This window comes from Bufo bufo, chromosome 3, assembly GCF_905171765.1.
Source record: "Bufo bufo chromosome 3, aBufBuf1.1, whole genome shotgun sequence".
Lineage (NCBI taxonomy): Eukaryota > Metazoa > Chordata > Amphibia > Anura > Bufonidae > Bufo > Bufo bufo.
In genome coordinates this window covers 254,818,293-254,844,976 of record NC_053391.1, presented here as the reverse complement: position 1 = coordinate 254,844,976, position 26,684 = coordinate 254,818,293, and positions in this window count along the sequence as shown.

Sequence of the window (26,684 nt, the reverse complement as noted above, 5' to 3'; positions counted from 1 at the left end):
CTTGTTCTTGGAGCATTTTCCCTTCAGTTTTGTCTTCAGCAAGTGAAATGCATGCTCAATCGGATTCAGGTCAGGTGATTGACTTGGCCATTGCATAATATTCCACTTATTTCCCTTAAAAAACTCTTTGGTTGCTCTTGCAGTATGCTTTGGGTCATTGTCCATCTGCACTGTGAAGCGCTGTCCAATGAGTTCTGAAGCATTTGGCTGAATATGAGCAGATAATATTGCCCGAAACACTTCAGAATTCATCCTGCTGCTTTTTAACAGCAGTCACATCCTCAATAAATACAAGAGAACCAGTTCCATTGGCAGCCATACATGCCCACGCCATGACACTACCACCACCATGCTTCACTGATGAGGTGGCATGCTTAGGATCATGAGCAGTTCCTTCCTTCTCCATACTCTTCTCTTCCCATCACTCTGGTACAAATTGATATTGGTCTCATCTGTCCATAGGATGTTGTTCCAGAACTGTGAAGGCTTTTCTAGATGTAGTTTGGCAAACTCTAATCTGGCCTTCCCGTTTTTGAGGCTCACCAATGGTTTACATCTTGTGGTGAACCCTCTGTATTCACTCTGGTGAAGTCTTTTCTTGATTGTTAGCTTTGACACACATACACCTACCTTCTGGAGAGTGTTCTTGATCTGGCCAACTGTTGTGAAGGGTGTTTTCTTCACCAGGGAAATCATTTTTCGGTCATCCACCACAGTTGTTTTCCGGGTCTTTTGGTGTTGCTGAGCTCACCGGTGCGTTCCTTCTTTTTAAGAATGTTCCAAACAGTTGTTTTGGCCACGCCTAATGTTTTTGCTATCTCTCTGATGGGTTTGTTTTGTTTTTTCAGCCTAATGATGGCTTGCTTCACTGATAGTGACCACTCTTTGGATCTCATCTTGAGAGTTGACAGCAACAGATTCCAAATGCAAATAGCACACTTGAAATGAACTCACACTTGAAATGAACTCTGGACCTTTTATCTGCTCATTGTAATTGGGATAATGAGGGAATAACACATACCTGGCCATGGAACAGCTAAGAAGCCAATTGTCCCATTACTTTTAGTCCCTTAACAAGTGGGAGGCACATGTGTAAATTGTTGTAATTCCTACACCGTTCACCTGATTTGGATGTAAATACCCTCAAATTAAAGATGACAATCTGCAGTTAAAGCACATCTTGTTCGTTTCATTTCAAATCCATTGTGGTGGTGTATAGAGCCAAAAATGTTAGAATTGTGTCGATGTCCCAATATTTATGGACCTGGCTTTAGTGTAGCTGATAGGTTCCAGTGCAGGGTGTTAGGTAGTGTGATAGGAATTACTGTTTCTCTGCTATCCATACATACATGCTACAGACATAGTGCTGTGATGTCACAACAATACTTAGTGCACAAATTACCAATTAGTGCACTAATTACCAATTAATATCTACTTAGACCTGATAAAATATGAAGTTGCATGTTTTGCGCAATAAATCTGCGCATCATTAATGCAGTTTTGCGCAATCGCAAAAATAATGACTGGAGATCACGAATTCTAGAATTTGCGAATTTATAGTGAGTATTATGCGAAAAAACGAATATTGCCTATGCCGCTCATCATTAGTCTAGACAGGGCTCATCCAGGGATGGGCTTCTGCTTCCTTCCCCTAGCAGGGGGTAAGCTAGACTGACTCTCACTAGAAATCCTCCCTCCCTGCAGCAAGTGGGACACGCCTACCACACAACAGAGGGGGGGGGGGGGGCTAGAATGGAATAGAAAACTCCATTCTCTGTACCTATAGCTTTTCCATTGATGCTGCCATCTGCTGGTGAACCAGGCATATTACACTTGAACAGTTACACAAATAGGAAATATAAATACACATTGTGCAGGACCTGGAAATGAATACATAGGATAACATAAGGTTAACCATAGTAGATAGTAGTGAGGCGCGAAGGTGGTAATGCACCTCTGAGGCGTTACACAATGGCTGTGGCTCCACTGCTGCTAGTAACATTGACCAAGTGGGCCTTGAATACATATACTGTGCCTTCAGATGTCCACAGTGTGTGCTCCTTGCTGGACAGCAACAATTGCAAGGAGCAGCCCACGTATTCCGCCACATGACATAAGAATAGGTAGGTATCTTCTAGCTAGGCTAAACGCATTCCAATTTCCTAAAGTCAACAGAATCCAGAAGCGGAAGTGGTACAGCAGCGATTACACTGCCAGCAACTTTCCCAGGCAGGAGTTAAGCTTGCACACAAGCTAACTGCTGGTAGTGAATAGTTTTCTCATGGTCACAAATTCTGTTATGGATCCCTCATGATGGAGTGTAGGACAAGGAGAAGTAGTCTATGCTGTAGAAGACGCAGATAATGATGATGACAAGGACACTCTATTGCTTGGGGATGCAGCCTGTCTGCTGCAGAGTGAACTGGGAGAAGCAGGACAGACTTGTACTGATTTGGAATGCTGGCCAGTTCTATTTTCCCACAGGAACCAATGATGGTGTAATAGAGCCCTGGTACTTATGTTAGTGTTTGAACACCCACAGAGATGCTTGCACACAGCTATCAGCTGCAGAGCTTGGCTTGGGTCTGGCACGTTTTGAGCCTGTGCCCACAGTATCAGCGGCATCACTAGTTCCTGAGCTGACCATAATGGAAGCCTGTCTGGTCCTGCCAGTTTTTTGAGAGGTTCTGGCTTTACATTACCTCTGCTTTTTATGGCCGCTGCCACCACCATCCTCCTCTGTTGTCACCTCCTCCTCAGCACCTCGATCTGGCTCCCAGGTCTTGTACAACATACGATCATTCTCAGAGTTCCCACCCTCCCTGCCACTTTTATCAGACTGTGATATTTCATCAAGAGCTCCTTGGACCCGATCCAGATTCCCTGCTCTGTATTTTACTTGAGTACCACTGTCACTACCACTGCACCTACTGCCACCATAATGGCTAAAAGTGCCACTACTACCACTACCACTACCATTACCAACAGAGCTACATTATGCATGGGTTCCCTCACCTCCCTCTGAACCTCCTCCTCATAGCACTCCAAATGCTGATGCTGACACTTTTCACACAAGTCATCAACAGGGAGACTATCTTGAGTATTTTCCATAGACTTCCTCCGGACGTGGTCCCAACAGGAACAAAGAATAGTTTTAATAAGAGTTTAAATGAATTCATAAAAGTAAAGGACATTAATGCTTATGAAAATGTGTAGAAATCTGAGTCTCACTTCCTTTCTGGGATTCGCATCCCCATCGATCCCTTGGTTGAACTTGATGGACTTATGTCTTTTTTCAACTATATTAACTATGTAACTATGTAGCACATGGGATTTTGTTGCCTCTTCTTAGAAAAAAGGCACCCCACTAGAAGGGGGCAGTGAAGACAGAGATGATACAACTGAAAGGATTTTCTGGAACAGCAAGGGGGAGGAGCAGGAGTGATGTTGTTGCCCCTGGCTGAGCGGTAACCTTGACATTTTTTTTTTTTTTTACTGTGACTGAAAAGAGGAGTGAACCATCCAGTCTACAATGTCATCCTCTTTGTCCTCAATAATAATGTGGCGCATATAAGCCAGGGAGAACTGTGGCCTAACTATTATTACTGGCTGGATGGCTGGTGCTCACTTTTCAGTTTACCAGATATTTTATTATGAGGCATGTAAACGAAAAGTCACAGGTTTTGGACACAGATTATTAAATGGTACTAGCAAAACTGAAAGTGTTTTTTCATGTAATTTAAAGAGAGAGACAAAATTAAATGCACATTGGTATTGACAACTTACAATCGTAATAATGCAGTTTATGGTATACTAATGGAATTATTGCAGTAAAATGACTTTACTGTTACTGATTGGTATCTTGCAGTAATTAGCTGAAAATGCACAATTTCAAATGGTAAATTAAGGTTGTTAGAAATAAGTAGGATTTTCTCAGTTTTGGCTGCAGAACGTATGCTATTGGGGTGCTGGCAATAAACCTATGAATTGTAGAAAACTGTCCAAAAACAAGCTGTCCATATAGAGAAAAAAGGAGTTTGTTGCAGGACTTTTTAATACAGAACTTGCCAGCAATCTGAATGAATATGAACTAGGAAACAACACACAACTGAGCGTGACCAGTGCATCGCTCTTTATGTTATGCTTTCCCTGATAAAAACCCTAAAATCTACCCAATTATATCTCACTGTAGTGCCCCCAGTACAACTAGATTAATGGCTTGTTTATGTAATAGCTTTTTGTCTGACATGACCAAGGCACATGCTCTCAGGTCGCAAGTTGACAACAGAATGATGTTCTTAGCAAAAGTACCTGCCTGAATTCTACCCCTGATCGGATGATCAGGCTGTTTTTCAGCCTCTGAGCCAATCAGGGTAAGCACTCCCCCCTACTCCCTCCCAGTGTCTTGTGATCCTTCATTTTCATCCTCCCTCATGTTTTCCCTGTCAATTGTCACAGTAAAATGGTCCTGGGCATGTTTTGTCCAAAGTAAATAATCAAAACTTCAGATTTGTTTGGTAAACACATTTTTGTGAAATTTGTAACAAATCCAATTAGTTTAGAATCGATTTGTTCATCTCAGGGATATATATTTGAACCCCCTTGGCATCACACCACTGTGACAATAGACAGAATATGTCTCTGAAGTATAGAAGTATAGGAAAGGGGGCTTACCCAGAAATGACAAATAATACATTTTCTACATTCAGTAAAGAAAAATACAAGTTTGAAATTGTTCAACCATTGAAATGAAATCAGATACACATCATAGTCAATTCTAACATGGTCCTAACATGGCTTCCTGTTCAATTTAACCGATTTAACCACTTGGGCGGTTGTTTATCTCTAAATGGACGTTCTAAAATGTCCATTCAGAGATGGCAGCTGCACGCTAATCGTGCAGCTGCCAAGCGGAGTGCCCGCTGTCAGTGAAGGCAGGGACAGTTCCCAGGTGTCCCTGTCTTCTAGATTGCTGTATACACAGCGCTCAGCGAGTGCTGTGTATACAGATCAGGAAGCGCTATGTGCTTCCTGTCCCGGCTCTGTGGTCATGTGACTGCCGGGGCTGGGAGAGTGCAGGAGCTGTTGGGTCTTCCATAGACCTCGATCAGCCCTGCACTGAGGCTGTAAAGCTCTGTAAAGTGCTGTACAGCCTCTCTGGGGGATGTATTTTTCCTGTAACTGGGACTACTATGTTAGCTCCAGTTACAGGAGAAATCAATAGTGAAAAAAATAAAATAAGTGAAGTTAAATGTCCCCCAGAGGTCTTGTACGACCTTATGGGGGACTCAAAGTATAAAATAAAAAAATACAAAATCCCCAATTCAGTAAATAAATAAAAATTGTAAAAATATATATTTTTTTATAAAATAGACATATTTAGTATTGTCACATCCGTGACGGCCGGCTCTATAAATATTTCACATGATCCACCCCGTCCAATAAACACCATACATTTTTTTTAAATAAAAACGATGTAAAAAAAAGCCATTTTTGTTACCTTACGTCACAAAAAGTGTAACAGCAAGTGATTAAAAAGGCGTATGTCCCACAAAATGGTACCAATAAAACCGTCATCTCATCCCACAAAAAATGAGCCCCTACATAAGAAAATTGCTCAAAAAATAAAAAAAACTATAGCTATCAGAACATGGAGACATTAAAACATCATTTTTGTTTCAAAAAGTAAAATAAATAAAAAAAAGTAGACATATTAGGTATCGCCGCATCTGTAACAACCAGCTCTATAAAATATCACATGACCTAACCACTCACGTGAACACCATAATAAAAATAAAAGAAACAGTGCCAAAAAAGCTATTTTTTGTCACCTAACATCACATAAAGTGCAACACCAAGCGATAAAAAAAGGCTTGTGCCCCCCAAAATAACACCAATCAAACCTTCACCTCATCCCGCAAAAAATGAGACCCTAACTAAGACAATCGGTGAAAAAATAAAAAAGCTATGGCTCTCAGAGTTTCAAAAATACTAATATGGTGTAAAACTTTAATAAATAAGAAAAAGTATACATATTAGGCATTGCCATGTCTGTAACGATCTGCTCTATAAAAATATCACATGACTTAACCCCTCAGATGAAAGCGTAAAAATAAATAAATAAAAACTGTGCTAAAACAACAAATTTTTTGTTCACCTTGCCCCATAAAGTGTAATAATGAATGATCAAAAAATCATATGTACCCAAAAATGGTACCAATAAAAACATCAACTCTTCCTGCAAAAAATTTTCCCCTGCACAAGACGATTGGCAGAAAAATAAAAAAAATATGGTGTTCAGAAAATGGAGACACAAAAACATAATTTTTTTTCAAAAATGCTTTACTATGTAAAGCTGAAACAAACAAACAAACAAAGAAAGTAGACATATTTGCTATCATTGCGTCCGTAACAACCTGCTCTATAAAAATAGAACATGATCTACTCTGTCAGATATGCAAACTGTTGTAATTCCTACACCGTTCATCTGTTTTGGATGTAAATACCCTCAAATTAAAGCTGACAGTCTGCAGTTAAAGCACATCTTGTTTGTTTAATTTCAAATCCATTGTGGTGGTGTATAGAGCCAAAAATTTTAGAATTGTGTCGATGTCCCAATATTTATGGACCTGACTGTATGCATTAGGACAAGCCTGGATGTTTGGAGATCCTGGCAATGAACCTATTTCCACTTGAAGCATAGGCTGGGAACTTGGTGTAAGTTGTTTGCTGGCTGTTTTTTTTTTTTTTTCACTTTTTTCTTGAATTTCAACTATATAAAGACATGGTTAAGTCTTTTTAGGGCTTCTCCAAGATCAACCATTTGGGTGAGGGAGGCATGAGGCACTGTTTGAGATTTCTGTTGTGGAGGTCTGCTCTGTCTGCCACATTAGAGATTTTGATTTCCCTGTTAACAGGTCTCCTACTCTGCTACTGAGACAAAAGAATGGGACGTGTTTCAGTTTTTAGATGGAACATTTCTCTTCCAATTCCTTTTGCAAAGGGGTGCTACTATTGTAGTTCATTGGGGTTTGGTTGATGAAAGATACTGTACTTTTTCTATCTTTTTCTGTGTTTAGTTTTCTGGGTAATTATTGGAGTGCATCGTGGAAACTGTATCATCGGGGATATGTTTGTTACCCTTGCTGTAGTTGAGTTGCTGTTCTTTAAAATGTAGGTTCCCTCCCTTTCCTTCCCTGGATTTTAGAGCATTCCTATATAAACTGGGGGCCGTGAGGACAGAAGTTTGGCCAAATCATGTCCACTTGGATTTCTGTGAAGCCAAGCTGTCCTCATTACTTCAGATTTAGTGTTATGCTATGGGGCCCAAGTTTGCCTGAGTTCCAGACATGCACTTAACTGGACATCTATTCCTCATTGTCAGAAGCAGAGATCTGGGACCCCACCCTTTCCATGAGCTAGTTAGGACATGTTTGTTTCTCCTGTGTACTTTTCACTCTGTTATGGGGATGGTCTTGTCAGACATTATTCCCAGGAAGCAAAGGAGGCATGCATACTCTCTGGACAGATTCATTAAGGTCATCATTAAGGTTAAGAGGGCCGTCTCTGGCTTTTTGGGCAGAAATGGAGTAATTTGTGTTCAGTGCTGGAAGTCAGGTGAAGGTGGTTTCTAAAAAGAGAGGATGATATGCATGATACATCTGAATGATTTTGGGATTGCTAAATGGTGCCTAAGCCTAACCCTTTAGGACAGAATAGAGTATAGTTTGGCTATTTATAGAAACTTGCAGGCTTGAGAGAGTCAAGAGTCTTTAGAGCTGGGAATTAAAATTGGCATGCATCCCCCCAAAAAGTTAATGTGTGGATTTGACTGTCTAACTAGATGTTTGGGCTTTTTATGGTGTTATCCATTTTGATTTGACAGCTGCTTTATCATATGGCATCTTCAGGTGTTCTTGGAGCTTCTGAACCTGGTTAAGCATGATGGTAAGTTGGTTTGGGAAGATTTTCTGCCAAACTTTCGATGCTCAGAGGACTTTGGATTTTATTCATGTAGTCGTGTACATATGAAGGCTGCGTTATGGTCTGTCATTATTGAATGACTGATAGGGTTGGGTTTTGTAAAGTGTATTGTGTTACCTATATTATTGAATTTATTGTTGACTGTATTTTTCACAAAAAGGCTATGTATTTTTGGTTATTTAGAATTATATGAGAGTACATTAATTCTTCATGTTTCAATATTTTGGGTATAGATTAGTATTCAAGATGTCTGGGCAATTCACATTTTCTATGGTACTATGTATGTTTAGGGCGTGATTTTTAGGATAAGGGTTGTATTTTTTTTCAGGATGGCTATTTTATTATTTTTATTCTTTGACTGGTAAGGAATGATTGGACTATTTATCAGGAATATTCTCATTAGATTGTGTTATAAAATTTGCTTTAGTTGTTCTAAATATTTCCCTGAACATTTTTCAACACTGCAGTCTTGGTGCAAGTTTATATTTTAATAAAGTGTTATTTCTGTTTAGTGATTTGTTTATGATTCTGCTGACAAATATTATTGCATATTTCAATGGTTTCACTGCATCAGTGACAGGTTATTTAATAAGGTTGACATACTTAAGCTGTACCTATATACAGCAAGGAGACATGCTGCTTCAAAATTTCACTTAAGGGGGTTGTACCAAGTTTTAAAGTTACCCATTATCCATCCATTATCCTTCAGAACCAAATCAATGTGAAACCTCAGGCCAAAAGTTGGAATAGAAAACAAAATACAGATATACAAGCATCTCTAAAAGGCACAGCGAGCCACAAACAAGATTATGCTTTAATTTTGCATAGATTATGCCCCATGTACAATACTAATGATGCTAAGGCTTGAAATGAGATGGAAATATAGCAATGCCTAGATTTCTATTTTAGATATTTACTGGGATGTATCATTTCCATATGCTCTAACTCTTGGCGGAGCTTATAACATGATTGTGTACCCCTGCCAAGAGTACAGGGAAAGGTAATTAACATATGTCGGACACCTTTCCCAGTATAGAAAAATACTTATAATGAAGTTACTAACAACTGACAGATGATTTTCCATTATTTCTTCTGGACTTTTGGTTTAAGATAATGGTGTGGTCACACTATTGAATTATTATTTGGGCAGATGACTGGTTAGTACAGATTAAAAGATGATATTATTCCACTTAGTCCTGGGGTTTCAGGTTACAATCAGATTTTATTAATGTAAACAATATAAGTTCATCAGAATATCATTAAACAGGAATGCTTGCACAGGATCTCCTGTATGTGACTTTGCTTTATGATATGTTGATGGGTTTTTTAATGCTTACATGAACAACTGCATCCATATTTTAGACAGCACTCAAAATGCAGATAAACAAATAAAACTATATTTTTCACAACATTATCTTTCTGAACTTCCTTAACCATCTAACTGTTTTGGCTGAGTTCAGCTCCAGCTGTGGGACGAGTACTTAACTGCTCTGCCCAAACTCAGCTCGGGCAGAAGTGGAGCCCCCTGCTTTAGCTGCTGATATCTCCTCAATGGTAGCAGTTAGAAGCATGGCATTCAAACAATTCAGACCAAAATTACAGCATTAATGCAAGCAACAGATGAGATACTGTATCTGTATTCACTGCATCCTGATTTCTAACGGTGATATCTTCCCATGTACAGAAGATATTACTGTCATTCTGGTATTGTTTGAAAGATGAAATGCCAGAAAGAAGCTCACATCTCCAGCTGGTACCAGACCAGAGATATGAGCAGCTAAAGCAGATTCCCCCCTCCCCCACCCACCCCCCATTCTGGAGGAAAATGAGGGAGCAGTTGCAGAGCTGACAGACTGCAGAAGGAAAGGAAAAATAGTAAAACAATTTATAGAAATGTGGTGTTATCATCAATGTACAGACCCACATAATAAAATTGTTATTTTTACCAAACAGTGAACGCTGCAAATAAATTCCACAAAATAATCTAAAAATTGCTGTTTTAAAAAATAAAATAAGTTATTTTATACACTATATATATCTCAAAATGGTTCCTAAAAAGCTACAACTAATCCCGTAAAATTAAATTAATTTCACTAAGGGGTTAAAAATGCAATAGTGTCCCCTGAGTTGTACGCCATTAAGATTTACTGCAGACACACATTAAAAATCTACATTTTTGGGAGGGTTTTTCCAATTATAACGTGACTGTTAAGAGGTTAAACCAGGGCCTGGAACTTCACCGTCAGCAAAGATCACATCCACTGCAGTTCTGCAAAGTAACTAACAGCTATTAGCCCATGCTATTGTGCTGCTATGGGTCTCTGAGATGCTATTCTCTACCAAAGCCTAACCATCACTCTCTGTTACACCAATCATTAATTCAATGTGCCTTCACAGAATCTTATGAATTCTATACCACTACCTTTTGCAAGAGCCGGATTACCCTTAGCTGCGAAAACTTACATAAATCAAAACGAAAATCTACTCCAACTCTTAGCTGCCACAGATTTCAGTTTCTGGACTATGGACAACACACATGTGCACAAGCTGATTAAGACACATGCATCTCTAAATTGGCCACATCCTATTCCGGCAGCCTTATTATTAAGACTGTATGTGAAACAACAGTCTTTAGTAAATGTGTCACAGTTTTAGTATTAGGCCTCTTACACATGACCGTATGGCTTTTTCAGTATTTTGCGGTCCGCAAAAAACGGATCTGCATAAAATACGGATGATGTCCGTGTGCATTCAGTTTTTTTGCGGAAAGGAACAGCTGGCCCCTGATAGAACAGTACTATCCTTGTCCATTATGCGGATAATAATCTTTGAACGGAACGGAAAAACGGAAATACGGAAACGGAGTACCTTCCATTTTTTTTGCGGATCCATTGAAATGAATGAATCCGTATACGGAACACAAAAAACGGTACGTAAACGGAAAAAAAAGAGGCCTTATACTGGGATTTGATGGGAATCAACTAGGTGGTAGATATCGCAGGGCATTTGTTAGAGGAACCTTGAATAAGGAAAGAGCATTATAAATTATTTTATGTGTAAGAGAAACAAAAGCAAATGAAACCCTCAGGGCAAAAATCAGAGGGAAAACACTGAGGGGGAATTTACCAGGCTCTGCACTCCAAAATTCTGACTTGAAATAGTAGTGAAAGAGGACTTCAAGGTGTTTGACATTTATGAAAAATTGTTAAATTTGGTGAAAATTACAATGCAAGCTTACAAAATAAACTTTACACATTTTTCTCATGATACTGTAAATCTCCCCCTGCACCAAAAATAATATAGTAATAATAATAATAATAATAATATATATGTATATATTGTGGGAGTTAGCTTTACAAATAGCAACTAGCAGGATTGAATACAGCATAATGGTTTATTCAAAAAAGAAACAATAACAACAAAATTATCCCAACAAGATGGCTTAACGTCAATCGTTTAAAGTTCAACCACATAAAGCACTTATCTTCAGCCAAAACAATAGTAAGTTCTCATGCCATGATGTGTCTTGTCACAGTCCGTTTGCAAACAGGCAGAAATGCTAGAGTCACCTTGTGCAGGGTCTCATTCTCTCTCTCTCTCTCTCTGGTGCACTGTGGAGAAGAATACTCCCAAATCCTCTCCATTAGGCCTCTTGCACACGACCATGGTTTGGTTCTGTATCCAAGCCGAATTTTTTGCGGCTCGGTTGCGGACCCATTGACTTCAATGGGGCCGCAAAAGATGCGGACAGCACTCCATGTGCTTAGTTGAAAGAAAGAACCGGCACTCCTTGCAATATAATCAATCTTTTATTTGCCACTCTTGGATAGAGGTGACGCGCGTTTCGGCACATGCAAGTGCCTTTGTCAAACTCATGCAGACAGCAAGTGGCAATGAAATGAACATCAACATATGTTTAAATAGCCCGCCCCTCATCACGTGATAGAGGCTTTCGGGTCATCTGATTCTGGCGTCATGTTGGTAAGGCAACCAAAGGTATATTTACTAACATCCAAAAGAAAGAAAATAAATGCGATCCTTCTGTATCATCGAGGATCGCTAAATTGTCATTTACACTGTGGAAACACATAGAGGATATAGAAACAGAAATGATTACCTATACGAATGTAAAAGCATAATTAATCGCATTAGATAATTCTTATGCTCATAGAAAACTACTCACCGCGTACTCACGATTCAACCCCTTGGGTGTCATCGCTTGTAGGCGGTGAATCCAATAGGCTTCACGTTTCAATAATAACTCCACCCTATTTCCTCCCCTTCGAGGCGGTAGTACCTCCTCAATGATTTGAAACCTAAGCTGGGACATGTTATGTTTTTGTTGTGAAAAATGCAAAGGAATCGGTAATAATAAGTTTTCATTGCGAATGGTCGATTTATGTTTCGCAAATCGATCCTTCATACGAATTGTGGTCTCCCCTATATAGCAGGTCTCCCCTGCACAAATCGTAATAGCCTACTTAGCTACGATAGTGATAAGGGAGCAGGTCACCTCCTACCGCATTCCTAATCCTCTCCCTGACTCCTCACCGTATGAGCGGACCCAGGGGCGGATTAAGTGCATGATAGGCCCGGGGCTGTCTACCCAACTTGGGCCCCCCTCCATTTTAGTTTCATTTTTTTTTTGTATGAAGAGGCTGCTGAGCTTCATGGGCACCACAGTCTCTTCTTAGGCCATATGACATCTTCAGACTAAAAAAAAATACCCCAAATTGGGTCCTAAACTGAAAAATTTGGTCGCCAAATTTAAAATACATATAATTGTAATAAAAAAGACATGGAGGAGAATACAGCACCACATACCTCTTACATCCAGTGACATCTCCTGTCATGTAGACCTTCTCTTTCCTCTTCTCCTCCATTTGACCCAGACCACCATGGCAAATTCTTTCAGCCGCATCTCGTCTCTACAGTTTGTAACACAGACACGTTAGATTTCTCAATTTTTCCATCAACCTCCTCATCCTGGTGTCCCCACAGTGTCATCCTGCCACCCCCAATACTGTGCCCGTTCTGCTCCCCAATGCCCCAGGAACTATACTGCTGAAAAAATAGTGACCCTAATAGACATAATTGGGGTAATTTATCAAACTGGTGTAAAGTAGAACTGGATTTCCAAAAGAGCTGTCAAATATGAAAGGTGGAATCTGATTGGCTGCTATGGGCAACTAAGCCAGTTCTGCGTTACACCAGTTTGATAAATTACCCCAAATGTTCCTATAGTGTCCACAGCAGCTATAATGTCCCCAGGAGTGCCCCCAGTAATAATAACACCCTATATTGTGCTCCAGGTAATAATTCCTGTATAGTGTCCCCAGAAATAATAGAATTGCCCCTACAGTGCCTCCCCAATAGCAACACCCCCATATAGTAATTTCCACCACACTGCCCCCACATAGTAATCCCCCCATAGTAATTTGCCCCCCACACAGTAATTTCCCCCAAACTGCCCCATATAGTAGTTTGCCCCCACATAGTAATTTGCCCCACACTGCCCCCACATAGTAATTTGCCCCCACATAGCAATTTCCCTACACTGTTCCCACATAGCAGTTTCCCCACACTGCCCCCACATAGTAATTTGCCCCCACATAGTAATTTGTCCTCACATAGTAATTTGTCCCCACATAGAAATTACCCCACACTGTCCCCACATGGCAATTTCCCCCACACTGCCCCACATAGTAATTTGCCCCCACACTGCCCCCACATAGTAATTTGCTCCCACATAGTAATTTGTCCCCACATAGAAATTACCCCACACTGTCCCCACATGGCAATTTCCCCCACACTGCCCCCACATAGTAATTTGCCCCCACACTGCCCCATATAGTAATTTGTTCCCACATAGAAATTACCCCACATAGCAATTACCTCCACACAATAGTTTCCCCCACACTGCCCCCACATAGCAATTTGCCCCCACACTGCCCCATCTAGTAATTTGCCCCCACATAGTAGTCCCTCTCATAATAATTTGCCCCCACATAGTAATTTGTCCCCACATAGTATTCCCTTCCATAATAATTTGGCCCCATACAGCCCCCACATTCCCCCCCCATGTACTCGATTTATCTTCCCTAATATGTCCTCCTGTGTGTCCCCCAAAGTAGGCACATGAAATAAAAAAAATAAAAAATGAACAAAAAATGAAAAGATAAATACTCACACTCATGTCCAGGGCCAGGCGCTTGCTCGCAGAGGAAGGCGGGATGAGTCAGGCGCGTCACAGTGCTGCGTCCCGGCACAGGCGCGCGATGACGTCATCACGCACGCCTGCGCCGGGATTTCACTACCGCATTGGCCTCAGGCCTACAAGGCCTGAAGCCTATGGCGGTGATCGGCAACGGGACACTGAGCTATGCGCTCCCGTGCCCCGCCGCAGTATGTGGGCGTTCGGGTCAGTGTTGGGCCCCTCAGCGGTGCTGGGCCCGGGGCTGCCGACCCGAACGTCCCTATTGTAATACACCACCGAGCAGACCCCGATGGTAGGTCGGCTCATACACGGGATACCTAATATCCTGAGTCGCCCTGGAAATCCCTCACATAGGAGCAGGGGGGAGACTACCTGTTCATCCTCAACACGGAGGAACAGGAGTCTCTAACTAAGGCCAGGCTGCAAGCAGAGGGGAACACATACAGCATATGGAGATGGCAGGTAAGTGAAACCAGACACACTGACTGGAACCCGTGCACAAGTGCTAGTGTCCACACCAACATCAAAGGACACAGCACACACTACGAACCACACAGGGACCCAGGACACTCATAGCTGCAATAAATGTGAAACAGGGGAATGTCTAAACAACATGCTGGACACCAAACACTACCAGACATGTAACACCAAAAATAGACATACCAACACCCTGATCAAAACCCACTCCATACACAAAGGGACAGGAAGGGAAGGAGACACCGTGATAACATTGATGACCACAAGGGTGGCCCTCACTGGACAGATGGAACAGAGAACCACCAGCATACACCAAGGCTGGAGGAACACTGGGCTTCAAGCATCCAGCAGAGACTAAATAGCCCAAGCAGCCACACCCACACACACATAAACCCAGTATTCACAAAACACTAGGAAGGGAGTTAACCCTTCCAACACCAGACAAGGGAAGGCTACAACTTAAAGGGGAAGTGCACACACAAGCATACTAAACCACATGTTACCACCGGCAACAGCATGCGAGGCAACCATGTCACGGCAATCACCCAGAAGGCCAAGACACTGCCACCGCATGCTCTCATAGCAACACGTTGCCGCGAGCAACCGCAAGTGTGGCAACAGTGTCACAGCGCAAACCAAAGGCCGTGACAAGGGCTCACTGGCTCTCCACCCTCTGGGTTTTGCCTCTGGTCTGCTGGTGCACTTGGTTCTGTGGTAGTGCTACCACTATTGCTTAACCTGCTGTATTGTCATGTTCTTTTATTACATGTGTAATAAAGTACTCTGTTGGTCCTTGGTTTGTTTCTGCCTGTTTTCTGTTTGCAAGACGTCCCGTAGGTCTGTCTTGGGCCTCCAGAACGTGACATCTAGCAATCCTACGAGCAACTTTCTCTGATTTTCCTCTTAGTTTTACAGACCTTCTCTTGTTAACTGCCATTTCCTAATTACATTTCAAACTGAGGAAATGGCAACCTGAAACTACCTCAAAAGGCGCAAGAATGAAGGTTTTACCATGGCCCTCACAGCCCCCTGATCTGTACATCATTGAAAACCTGTGAGTAGAACTCAAAAGATCAGTGCATTGAAGATGGTCCAGGAATTTCACAGACCTGAAAGACTTCTTAAAAGAAGATTAAATAAAAAACCCTTAAACAAGATGGGGTGCTGCAGGTACTAACCATACATGGCGCCCAAACTTTTGCTTCTGGCCCTTTTCCTTGTTATATTGGAGATAATTTCATGTTCAACTTGCTTACCTGTTCACAGTAACAGGACCAGGGATGCCCAAACTTTTGCATTCCATTTTATATATATATTGTAATGGATCTCCTAGCACCCCGACCGGGTACCTCCGTCGATAGGTGCTCCTAGTGCTTCCCGAGGTCTCCAAGCACTCCACTTGACACCGTAAGCCCTGCAGACCCCACAAACCGCCGAAGCTTGGTTGAGGTCTCGCCGTCTCCTACCCACCCTAGACCTATGACAAGGCTCCAGGCTCCAGTGGGTCAACCTCTCCTAAGTCCAGAGAGCAGGAACAGCTCTTACAAGAGCTAGTAGTTATAGCCAGGGGAGTATAACAAATCTTCAGCGTATAGCAATTCCCAGCGTCGATCAGTTACCCAAACATCAGCCTCAACATGATAAAGGGTAAAACAGGAACTCTTTATTGAGGGCTACCCGCCCGTATTTATGCAGGTCCTCATTTGGTGGACACTCCCCTAGGGGACCAGATGGAAGACTGTGACACAGGACAGATATGCAGCAATTCAGGATACACAGACACAATACATCCCCACAATGCATCATGGTTTCCTCCTCTCTGCCCTGGAGACACCCGAGGAGTAATTCAATTATCTCTCAGGACAAAGGGAAATTGCCAATACACATGTGGGGACAACAGGACAGAAATCACCATTTAAACATACAATGTCACAACCATTACAGTAAACACAGACATTTAACATATCCCCAAGTCTAAGTGCATATTATTAGGTGAATGGCACTCAGACTACACAAATAAAATAAAATTAGCTATCTGGGTACCCTCACATAACATACACTACAATGCCAAAGACAGATGGTTCTGTCTCACACCTCAAAACCCATCATATCCCCATAATGTATACATCCATGGATAGCTCTGATCTGGGTGAACAACATATCCAAAAATCACCCAGATCCGAGCAGGGGTTCCCGAATTCCATGAAAGTCACATTTGGCCGACCGCAAGCATGGCTTTCCTGCCCAAAACAGTTCCACAGATTTAAGCTGTGTGGCCGGTCTGTCTTCTCCTTCAAAGTTAGTATGGGCCATAATCCTGGGGCAAGAGGCTGGCAACCAGGCCCCTCCAAAATTCAACAGGTCCAGTATTGGGTTGTGGGTGGACTGCCAGACTAACTCAGGTACCGACCGGCGAGAGGTCAGGTATCTGGTTAGTCTTCCCTGGGAGGGGGAGATGTGTGGCGAAACCAACCTCGCCACTGGGTTTTGGAGTGGCCTGTTTGCCAGCCTCTTGCCCCAGGATTATGGCCTATACTAACTTGTGTGGCGAAACCAACCTCGCCACTGGGTTTTGGAGGGGCCTGGTTGCCAGACTAGATTGTGTTTTAATTGCCCTGAAAATTGGTATATAACACCATCTAGTCTTCTCGGACCAAAGATGTTGTCTTTTTTGTTAATTATTTTATGATTTTGATTTTTCTCTCCAATCTCTCACCTCCCTAAGGTCTTGATTGTAATGACAACAATAGCAAATAATGTCAGAGTGACACTGACATATATAGCTATGGGTAAACACGTTTGACGGCATTAACAAACAACGTGTTTAAAAACACACTGCTCTGTCACATGGTTTATGCTTCCTCATATTACAAATTTTCCAACAAACTGCCCCTTATTGGGGACAGATATTTTTTAAACACATGCAGTGTAAAAAAAAAATGGTGGCTTGTTGGGACCAAGCATCCAAAAATTCTGCCTTAATGGGGTCAGAATGCCTACTCATATAACATGCACACACCAAGAGACCCAAACCCAAGTAATATTAAACTTAGGCAAAGGTGTGCCACTTTTAGCAAAACTAAGTGGTACAGAAACAACTGAACCACAAACAACTTGGCCAGATGGGAATTCAGCTCATACATAAGCTAACTGCTGGTTGAGAATAGTTTTCTCATGGCCACATATTGTGGGGGGTACTATTTCTCATTAAGGAGAGCGCCTGGTATCTGTGGTATGTGTGTGGAGTATTTTAGGCCAGGCAGTGCCCCTCTGGGTTTCTGAGAAAGATATTCAAATTAGCTTTCCTAAGCCTATCTGATGCCAGCAAATGTAAGATGTGCTAATTTTCATATATTTTTTCCAAAAACCCAAAGGAATGTTGTTGTCTAGCCAACAATGCTCATCATGTATATTAACTGGTCTGCATACAAATAGTACCCACCCAAAGGTCCCCCAAGGCCTCTTACCTAAAAAAGCTATTTCTATCTACTTTCTTCTCATAAAGGGCTTTTGTTCTGAAAGAATTAGTTGCAGATTTGAGGCTGGCTTAGCTATTTTCCTACTAGTGTTAAGCGAATCGAGCTTCAGATCATAGATCCGAATTCGACTGGTTCAAACACTTCGTTTTAGTGCTGTATGGAGACATGTCATCATACAGTATTAAAATGTATTTCCTCCGTGGAGGAAAAATTTGTTTCACCCGAAGTCGTGCAAGACTTTGGCGAATGAATGCAGTATTCATTTTTGCATCTTTAAAAACATTTAAAATTAGCAATCAGATGGAAGTCGGGTTTGATACCAAACTTGATTTTGGATTCCTAATTTTAAATGTTTTTAAAGATGTAGAAATTAATACCAAATGAATTCACAGAGTTCCAGAATTTGCAATTATTTTCTTGATTACGAAAATCGGCAATGTAATATGCGTGTATTGCGTGGGTCACTGTTGTTACATTTTTCAAGCTGCTAGAAGTTTCCTGAGACTGGAGAAAATAGTTGGCATGGAAGAACATCACAATAACTTTATATGCAGATAGAGTGCTCCAATATATTCGCCACTGCGCAAATCGGCAATTAATGATGCGCATATTTTTGCACAATACGTGCAACTTCACATTTTAGAAGGTCTGACTACATATTACTGATTGGTACACTAAGTATTGTTGTGAACTTGTGACATCACAGTACTATGTCTGTAGCATGTATGTATGGACAGCAGAACCTATCAGCTACACTATATCACGATCTAACCTCCCACTAACTATATGTATTATATATATAAACTAACTAACTAGCTAATGTAATTAAACAGTAAAGCACAGAGCACAGCAATGACACTGTTGTCTCTCTCTGAACTCCATAAAACTACAGAAAATGGCTGCTGGGGAGGTTCTTATATAGTAAAGAGTAGGCAACTTTCCTATTGGTTGCTAGGGATGTTGCTAAGCTCAGACAAAGACATTGCAGCCTTATCATTGGCCCACAAGGAAGAAGGGAGGTTACTGATGAAAAAAAAATCTAGAATATTCGCGAATACGAATATATAGCACTAAATTCTAAATCTTCGCGAATTCTCCAAGTGGCGATATTCGCAATTAAAATTTGCGATTCAAATATTTGCGCCCAACACTAAGTCTCGCATGGCTTCAGGCGAAATTAATTTTGCCTCCACTGAGGCAGTACATTTTAATGCTGTACAGAGACATTCGCATCTATGATCCTAAGCTCGATTCACTCAAGCCTATCTGCTACATACATATTTTTAAAAGGCTGGGCAGTAATTGGAAGGGTATGCTGCAGCTTTGAAACACTTAAGCTTTTTTCAATAATTTTAGAGAGAAAGCAGAATTACATATGTTTTATCGCACATAGAGGTTTCTTTATTTATATGAAACTAATTGCAATATTTGGGCTTGTTAGAATTAAGAAGGAGCAAATCCATTTTGGGATTAATTTCAGATGAACCAGAGTGAATAAAATAACACTAAAGTAATATTCAACTGAAAGCGAGAAAAGAGAACTAGAATGTCATACCCAGGATTAAACATCTCTAAATAAGACATGCAAGCTAGCACTTTCCAAAAGGACAAGAGAACCAAAATGTCTGAAGAGAAAATTGCTTTGCTTGGCTGACTGACCTTGGGGGAGGGGTACTCTTTGGGGGTGCTCTTCATCAGTCATCATTTTTATCTGTTACTCTGCTTGCATCTCCACATAATGCTACTTTAGAAAAGAGACACACAAGCTAGTCTCCTTTCCAAAAAGAAAGGAAAACTGTCTCATAGCAGGAATCCAGCTCTTTCTGGGCAAGTATCCTTTAACAGAGCTGAACAAAGCAACCTTGCTTGCCTGAGAGGCCTTGGTTGTGGTACTGTTTTTTTTTATCATGGAGGGCATTGAGCATCATAACACAGTCAACATTCCTGTGGGTTTATGGGAACATATATGAAAATTAGCATATCTTATATCTGCTGGCATCAGATAGGCTTAAGAAAGCTAATTTGAATATCTTTCCCAGAAACCTAGAGGGGCATTTTTTCTCCCTCTCCCCAATTTGCCTGAAACAAATCACAAAAAGTTTGCTAGAATCTGAAAGCTTTGGGAAATTCGGGACAAATTCTGTACTGGTAGAATCAATTCAATCATCCTTAAGGACAAGGACTCTGTACTGCTTGGGAATGTGGCTGCCACAAAGAAGATAAGGGGGAATGCTGTGATTCAATTTTCACACAGGATCCAATGATGCTGCCTCATTTGCTAAAATGGAGCCCTGGTACCCATGTTTGTGTTAAAACACCCACAGCTTATTTTAATTCTAAACATCTTCCACATGGCTGTGTTTTTATGTGCCACCCTTGTAGAGAGATACCGCCATGTGGGACTTGCTTGCACAGAGCTAGAGTGTGGCCTAGGTCTGGGACATTTTGATCCTGCACCCGCAGTATCAAATTCATCACCAGCTCCTGAGCTGATCACATTAGTTCAATCCTCCCAGTCACAAGATTGCGTTCTCCTGAGTTTCTCAAGAGGTGGGAGCAAGAATCTATTGAAGGCTCCCTCCGCTTGATGAAGCTACTGGTTGAAGAAGAACGTAAGCATCTGTCCAATAGTGAGGTCGAACTGAATGAGGCTGTTGCACAGGCTAAGAAATTCAGTGACCACACAGACTTCACGAAGAAGGAATCTCTACTACAACAGAATATTGAGCGATTTACCTCCCAAGTTAAGGAGAGGAAACATATTCTGTTTAATAGAGATATTAGTGACTTTAGGGAGGGCCGTATTTTTGATTTTGGACCTAGACGTGCGGTCGCGTCAGAGATGGACACAGAAGTGTCGTCTTCTGAATGTGACACGGATGCTGAACAAGCTAGTGGATCCACAAGAGGACGAGGTGGTTATAGACGAGGAGCTCGTAGAGCGCGTGGTTCCCAACAAGGGGGTAGATCTAGGAGAGGTTCCCGGGGAGGTTTTTTAGATTTTCCACCGGTGTCCGACTACCTATTGCGTCAGAAGAAAGCCCCCGAGGTCCCCAAGTAGAGGAACTACAAGTGATCAATCTGTCTAAACGTGCACTTTCCACCACAGAAATGGGGCTCCTTAAGAGAGGACTCTCATTTGTACCCCTACAAAAGTTCAACCTATTCAATTGGGTTAAAGACCTGCAGCTTTTTGCACGGAAACTTAAATGGAAAAAGTTTTTTAAAATCCATGACAGGAGAAGATGTCATGAGCTAGGGATTGAGGTAGAGGATCTTCAGGATGTTCAGTTATTGGCAGGACTATCGGAAGAGGGAGACAGAATGATAGGGGATGGTCCGTTCACGGATCTGAGGAATCCATCAAAAATATTCCCCCCGGTCAGTGATAGTAACCCAATTGACACCTTCCTGTATGTAGTAACACGGGACCTCCAAAAACTAGAGGATATACCCCTAGGAAGGGACAACCTGACATCAGGTGAGAGACAGTCTTTGGAGGAACTTCAGAGGGACACATCTATCGTCATCAAGCCCTCCGACAAAGGAGGCAACATTGTCGTGATGGAGCAGGAGGAGTATCGTTCCATGTGTCTCCGCTTACTTGAGGACACAAAAACTTATAAGCGTCTCTCTACTAACCCTACCTCTTTATTCAGGCATGAGCTCGCGACTCTGCTGAATAAGGCTTTTGAGGACAGGCTAATCAGCAAAAATGAATTGGAATATCTGCTTCCTAAATCCCCGGTTGTAGCTACATTTTATAGTCTGCCCAAATTGCACAAATTGGGACCAGTGTTGAAGGGGAGACCCATTGTCTCGGGCATAGGCGGCCTTACTGCTAATGCTAGTACGTACCTGGACAGTATCTTGCGTCCATTTGTTACGTCGTTGCCGTCCTATGCCCGAGACACTATGGATGTACTACAACGCCTGGAGGGCATTCAGTGTGAGGAGGGTGTTCTCCTCACTAGTTTGGATGTTGAGGCCTTGTACAGCTCTATACCCCATGAATTTGGGTGTAGGGCTGTCGAGGCCTTCATCCAACAGAGGGGTGAGCATTGTCGCCGCCATAACATCCTCCTGATACAATTGTTGGATTTTGTCCTCACCCGCAACGTCTTTCTTTTTGACCAACACATCTACCACCAGCTCAGGGGGCGTCGCCATGGGCAGTCCCTGTGCCCCGACGTTCGCCAACTTGTACCTGGGCTGGTGGGAGAAGGAAGTTGTGTTTGGTGATGCCATGGAGCAGTACACATCAAATGTGCAACTGTGGATTAGGTACATCGATGATGTGCTGATACTGTGGAAAGGGACACGAGAGCATTTTATGGCATTTATGGCAGCATTAAATGTGAACCAGATGGGGTTATTTTTCACATAAGAGGTACAAGAGCAACAGATTGCGTTCTTGGACCTGATGATCACCATTGGTACTGACAGAAAGATCACCACTAACCTGTTCAGGAAGAAAACTTCGACCAATAATCTCCTGCATTGGGAAAGTGGTCATCCACTGGCCCTAAAAAGAGGTATCCCGAAGGGACAGTACCTTAGGGCCAGGAGGAATTGTTCAGAACTAGGTGATTTTAGAGCAGTTGCATCTGACTTAAGAGGTCGATTCATGAATCGGGGGTACCCACAATATACTTTAAAAAGAGCGTTCCATCACTCTATGAGTACAGATCGCACTCGGCTCTTGGTTCCAAAACAAAGAAGCAGTGAGGACCCCACGCCCAGAATTGTCGCAACCTTTGATAAGGCCCACAAAAATGTCCGCGATATTTTACAAAATCATTGGTCCATTTTGCAATCAGACCCAGATATTGGGGAGTTAATTCCAGACCATCCCTCAATTACGTACCGACGTAGCTCTAATTTACGTGACCATTTGGTACACAGCTTATATACACAACCTAAGTCTGAAACTTGGTTGAAGAATACCTTAAAGGGCACCTTTCCCTGTGGCTCATGAATCATCTGCAAGAATATCCTGAGAGGTGGATTCTTTACTAGCCATACAACGGGAAAGAGGTATAACATACGCTCATTCATCAGATGCACGTCTATAGGTATTGTGTATTTAATCAGCTGTCGATGTGGGTCACAATACGTCGGCAAAACTAGATGCGAACTGAGACGTAGATTTGGTGAACATATGTCTGACATCCGGAATAAACGGGACACATCAGTGGCACCTCATGTATTTGAGATGCATGACGGTGACCCTGATGTGTTGAGAGTACAGGGGATTGAACAAGTGAAGATAACTGTCACGAGGGTGTCAAGAGCCACGCCTGACTCCGTTATACCCGGGGTCAGGAAGTCGCAGCGGGTGGCTGCGCGCTCTATGTAGAAAGATAGTGCTGTTTCTTTATGGTAGCTTTCTGGGTTTGCCTTGCAACCCTTTTTGGCTCACTCAGGGATCCGTAGCTCCTTCTCCTCAGCTGTTTCTTGTCCAGCACTCCCAACCTCCTTATATTCCCCTCTTCCACTTCTCTGGTTGCCAGATATAGAGCTTCCTGCCTGGACTTCTATACTGACCCACTGGAGCTGTGTAGCTGTGTTCCCTGGTTGTTGTTCCAGAACGTTACCCTCCGGATCCCTGTTGGGCCTTTGTGGTCTGCTGTTGTCGCCCACCTGGGATTATATGTTTGTCTGTATTGTCTGTCCTCTCCTTGGTGTTTTCCTCTTAGTGTCAGTGGTGCGGACTAGTGATCCCACCGCCCCGTTCACTACATAGGGCTCATCTTAGGGAAAGCCAGGGTTTAGGCACGTGATCGGCGTACGGGTGAGGAACCCGTCTAGGGACGTCAGGGCAGTCAGGTGCCAGCCGCAAGGTGAGTCAGGGGTCACCACCTTTCCCTCTCCCTTGGACAGGGCCTTCCCATTTCCCTCCCTTTGCGCGACGCCGGTCATTAAAATATCAATCCGTGGAGGTGATATCGATATACCCCTACTACGCAAAGAAGCAATGTGGACTTATAAGTTGCAGACTTAGGAGGATGTGCATTCGTCCTACACAAGTGTTGCGCATCCTTTTTGATGTGCTGCTCCATGGCATTATTTATTCCCATTGCTTTTCCCACTTTTTTCCGCTTATCACACATCTGTGTACATGCTGACAGGCACTAATGTACACTGGTTATACACGGTATATGCTTAGCTGCGATTTGCAGCAGTATTATAAAGTCTGCATTGAGTGGTGATGCCCCTCCCCGCTGGTGATGTATAATTCAGATGGGGATCGGTACCTGCTTCTTCGGTTGACCACCGTCTCGGTGGGTCCCGACCAGCTGATACGTTCTGTATCAAATGATAATATATGGGCCGCGACTTGGATTCCCCCATGAATCGCGCTATGCGCTATATTCGTCGGGAAGGGTAAGGATCATTACGGCACCGGCCGGTCAGAGGGCGGAACTATGAACCCGCCCCTATCTCTGATTGGTGGTGTAACCGGTACACCCCTCCCGATAGGCGGGGCTTCGGCCATATGAAGTCGGCGTTCTTTCGGCCGCGCGCGGCCATTACAGCGCCTGGAGCAATAGCACGCTACAGTGCGGCACTTTGTCCTGACATAGGCATTTATATAATAAGCTCCTGAATATACGTGACGACCACATGTCACGTGGAAACGCGTAGAGCTGTTGTTAATCATTAGGATACGGCTCTTAAGGCAGGGTTGCACTAGATGCGGTATTTTACCTGATAGCCTAAGAGTGTGTATGCAGCCAAAATATACTGGCCTCAAATGAATGGATGGAGCCAAAATATACTGTCTGTAGCTGTGTGGATGGAGCCAAAATATACTGGCTGCAAGTGACTGTGTACAGCCAAAATATACTGGCTGCAGGTGAATGGTTATAACCTATATACTGGCCGCAGGCTATATGTATAGGCTGGTCTGAACACTGCACTATATGAGGGCATATATATGTCCATAGAGACTTCACTCATGTAGAGGTAGTGCGATCAGCTGTAGGTAGCATTACACGACCAATGAACTAGGTGGTACAACCACACTTGCGTACGTATCCAATAGGGTCACTTGCAACAAACATACGAGTGTCCATTCATACTGGTTACCGTGCCCTAATCTCTGACTTGCAACCAATTAGCAACTATTAGCTAGCAAGTCAGGTCCCTAGCCCAGTCCCTCAATTGTACAGAGGATTTATTTATTATCCTTCTCTGTACATTTTTGAGACTGGTTGCCTGATGGTCACAGACTGTGACATATAGGCTTTTTGCCCTCCTTTTAAACGGACTTTAAATAAAGGTTTTGTTTTTTATTGTTAAACGTTCATCAGGCTGTGAATATATTTGTATTAAGGAACGTCTACCTACGCATCTGTAATAAGTGTGAAATCACATTAGTTCCCGCCAGTTACTATGGAGGTTTAGGCCGTACATTGTCTCCGCTCTTTATTGCCACATCAGCCTTCTCCTCTGAGGTCTACTCAGTGCACCGATCCAGCTCCCAGGTCCTGTCCACCAATACAGCTATGCATGGGGTTCCCCATCTCCCCTGAACCTCCTCTTCCTGGCAGTCCAAACACTAACTGCTTTTACACAAGTCATGCAGAAGCAACTGAAAGGCTTCTTGATTTGCTCATCCTATACATAATATATATATATATATATATATATATATATATAAAGACGAAAAAAGGACAGCACTCCAGGTAAAAAAGTAGTGGTGTTTAATCACCCATGTGGATGGCAACGTTTCAGCTCAAACAAGAGTCTTTTTCTTGTTTGAGCTGAAACGTTGCCATCCACATGGGTGATTAAACACCACTACTTTTTTACCTGGAGTGCTGTCCTTTTTTCGTCTTTGTTCATCTGGGGTAAGCAGCTATATCCCTGGACGTAGCACCCATATTGTCTGTTTCCAGTGCCGCCATTATTTCCTTTATATATATATATATATATATATATATATATATATGATACAGCTATTTTGGTGCACTCCTGAAATATATATATATATATATGTGTAAAATACATTTTGGAGAGTGTTGTAGAAAATATTAATAGTTGTAATCAGCTCGCATCAAAGTTTGTGTAAGGAAAAAGGTGAAACTCTCGTCCCTCAAACGCAGTCAGAGACAGACCCAGGTGTTACCATCTTGATTGAATTCTGAGCAACTCCTCCTTCTCCCTGCCCAGCCTGTACTTTTATTTACTAACAAAAGGTGTAAAAGGGGCTGGCCCAAGACAAGGATACAGGAAGTGATAACATGCAGGAAGTGATGACATGTCAAAGGACAGGAAGGGGCAATCAATGTGGCTGGGCAGACAATGCACACACCCCATCCCTGTATAAGGATGAGTCATGTCCATTGTCTGATCATCCAGGTGGCCGCCCACCCCCCATCACTGTCAGCATGGACCTCATTCAATACTGCTCAAAGGTGATCAGTATCTAATAAAGATCATTCTACTGGTTCCTATAGGTTTGAGATTATCTGCGAGACATTGCTACGGCTATTGTCAGTATACGATACTAGTATACCGAC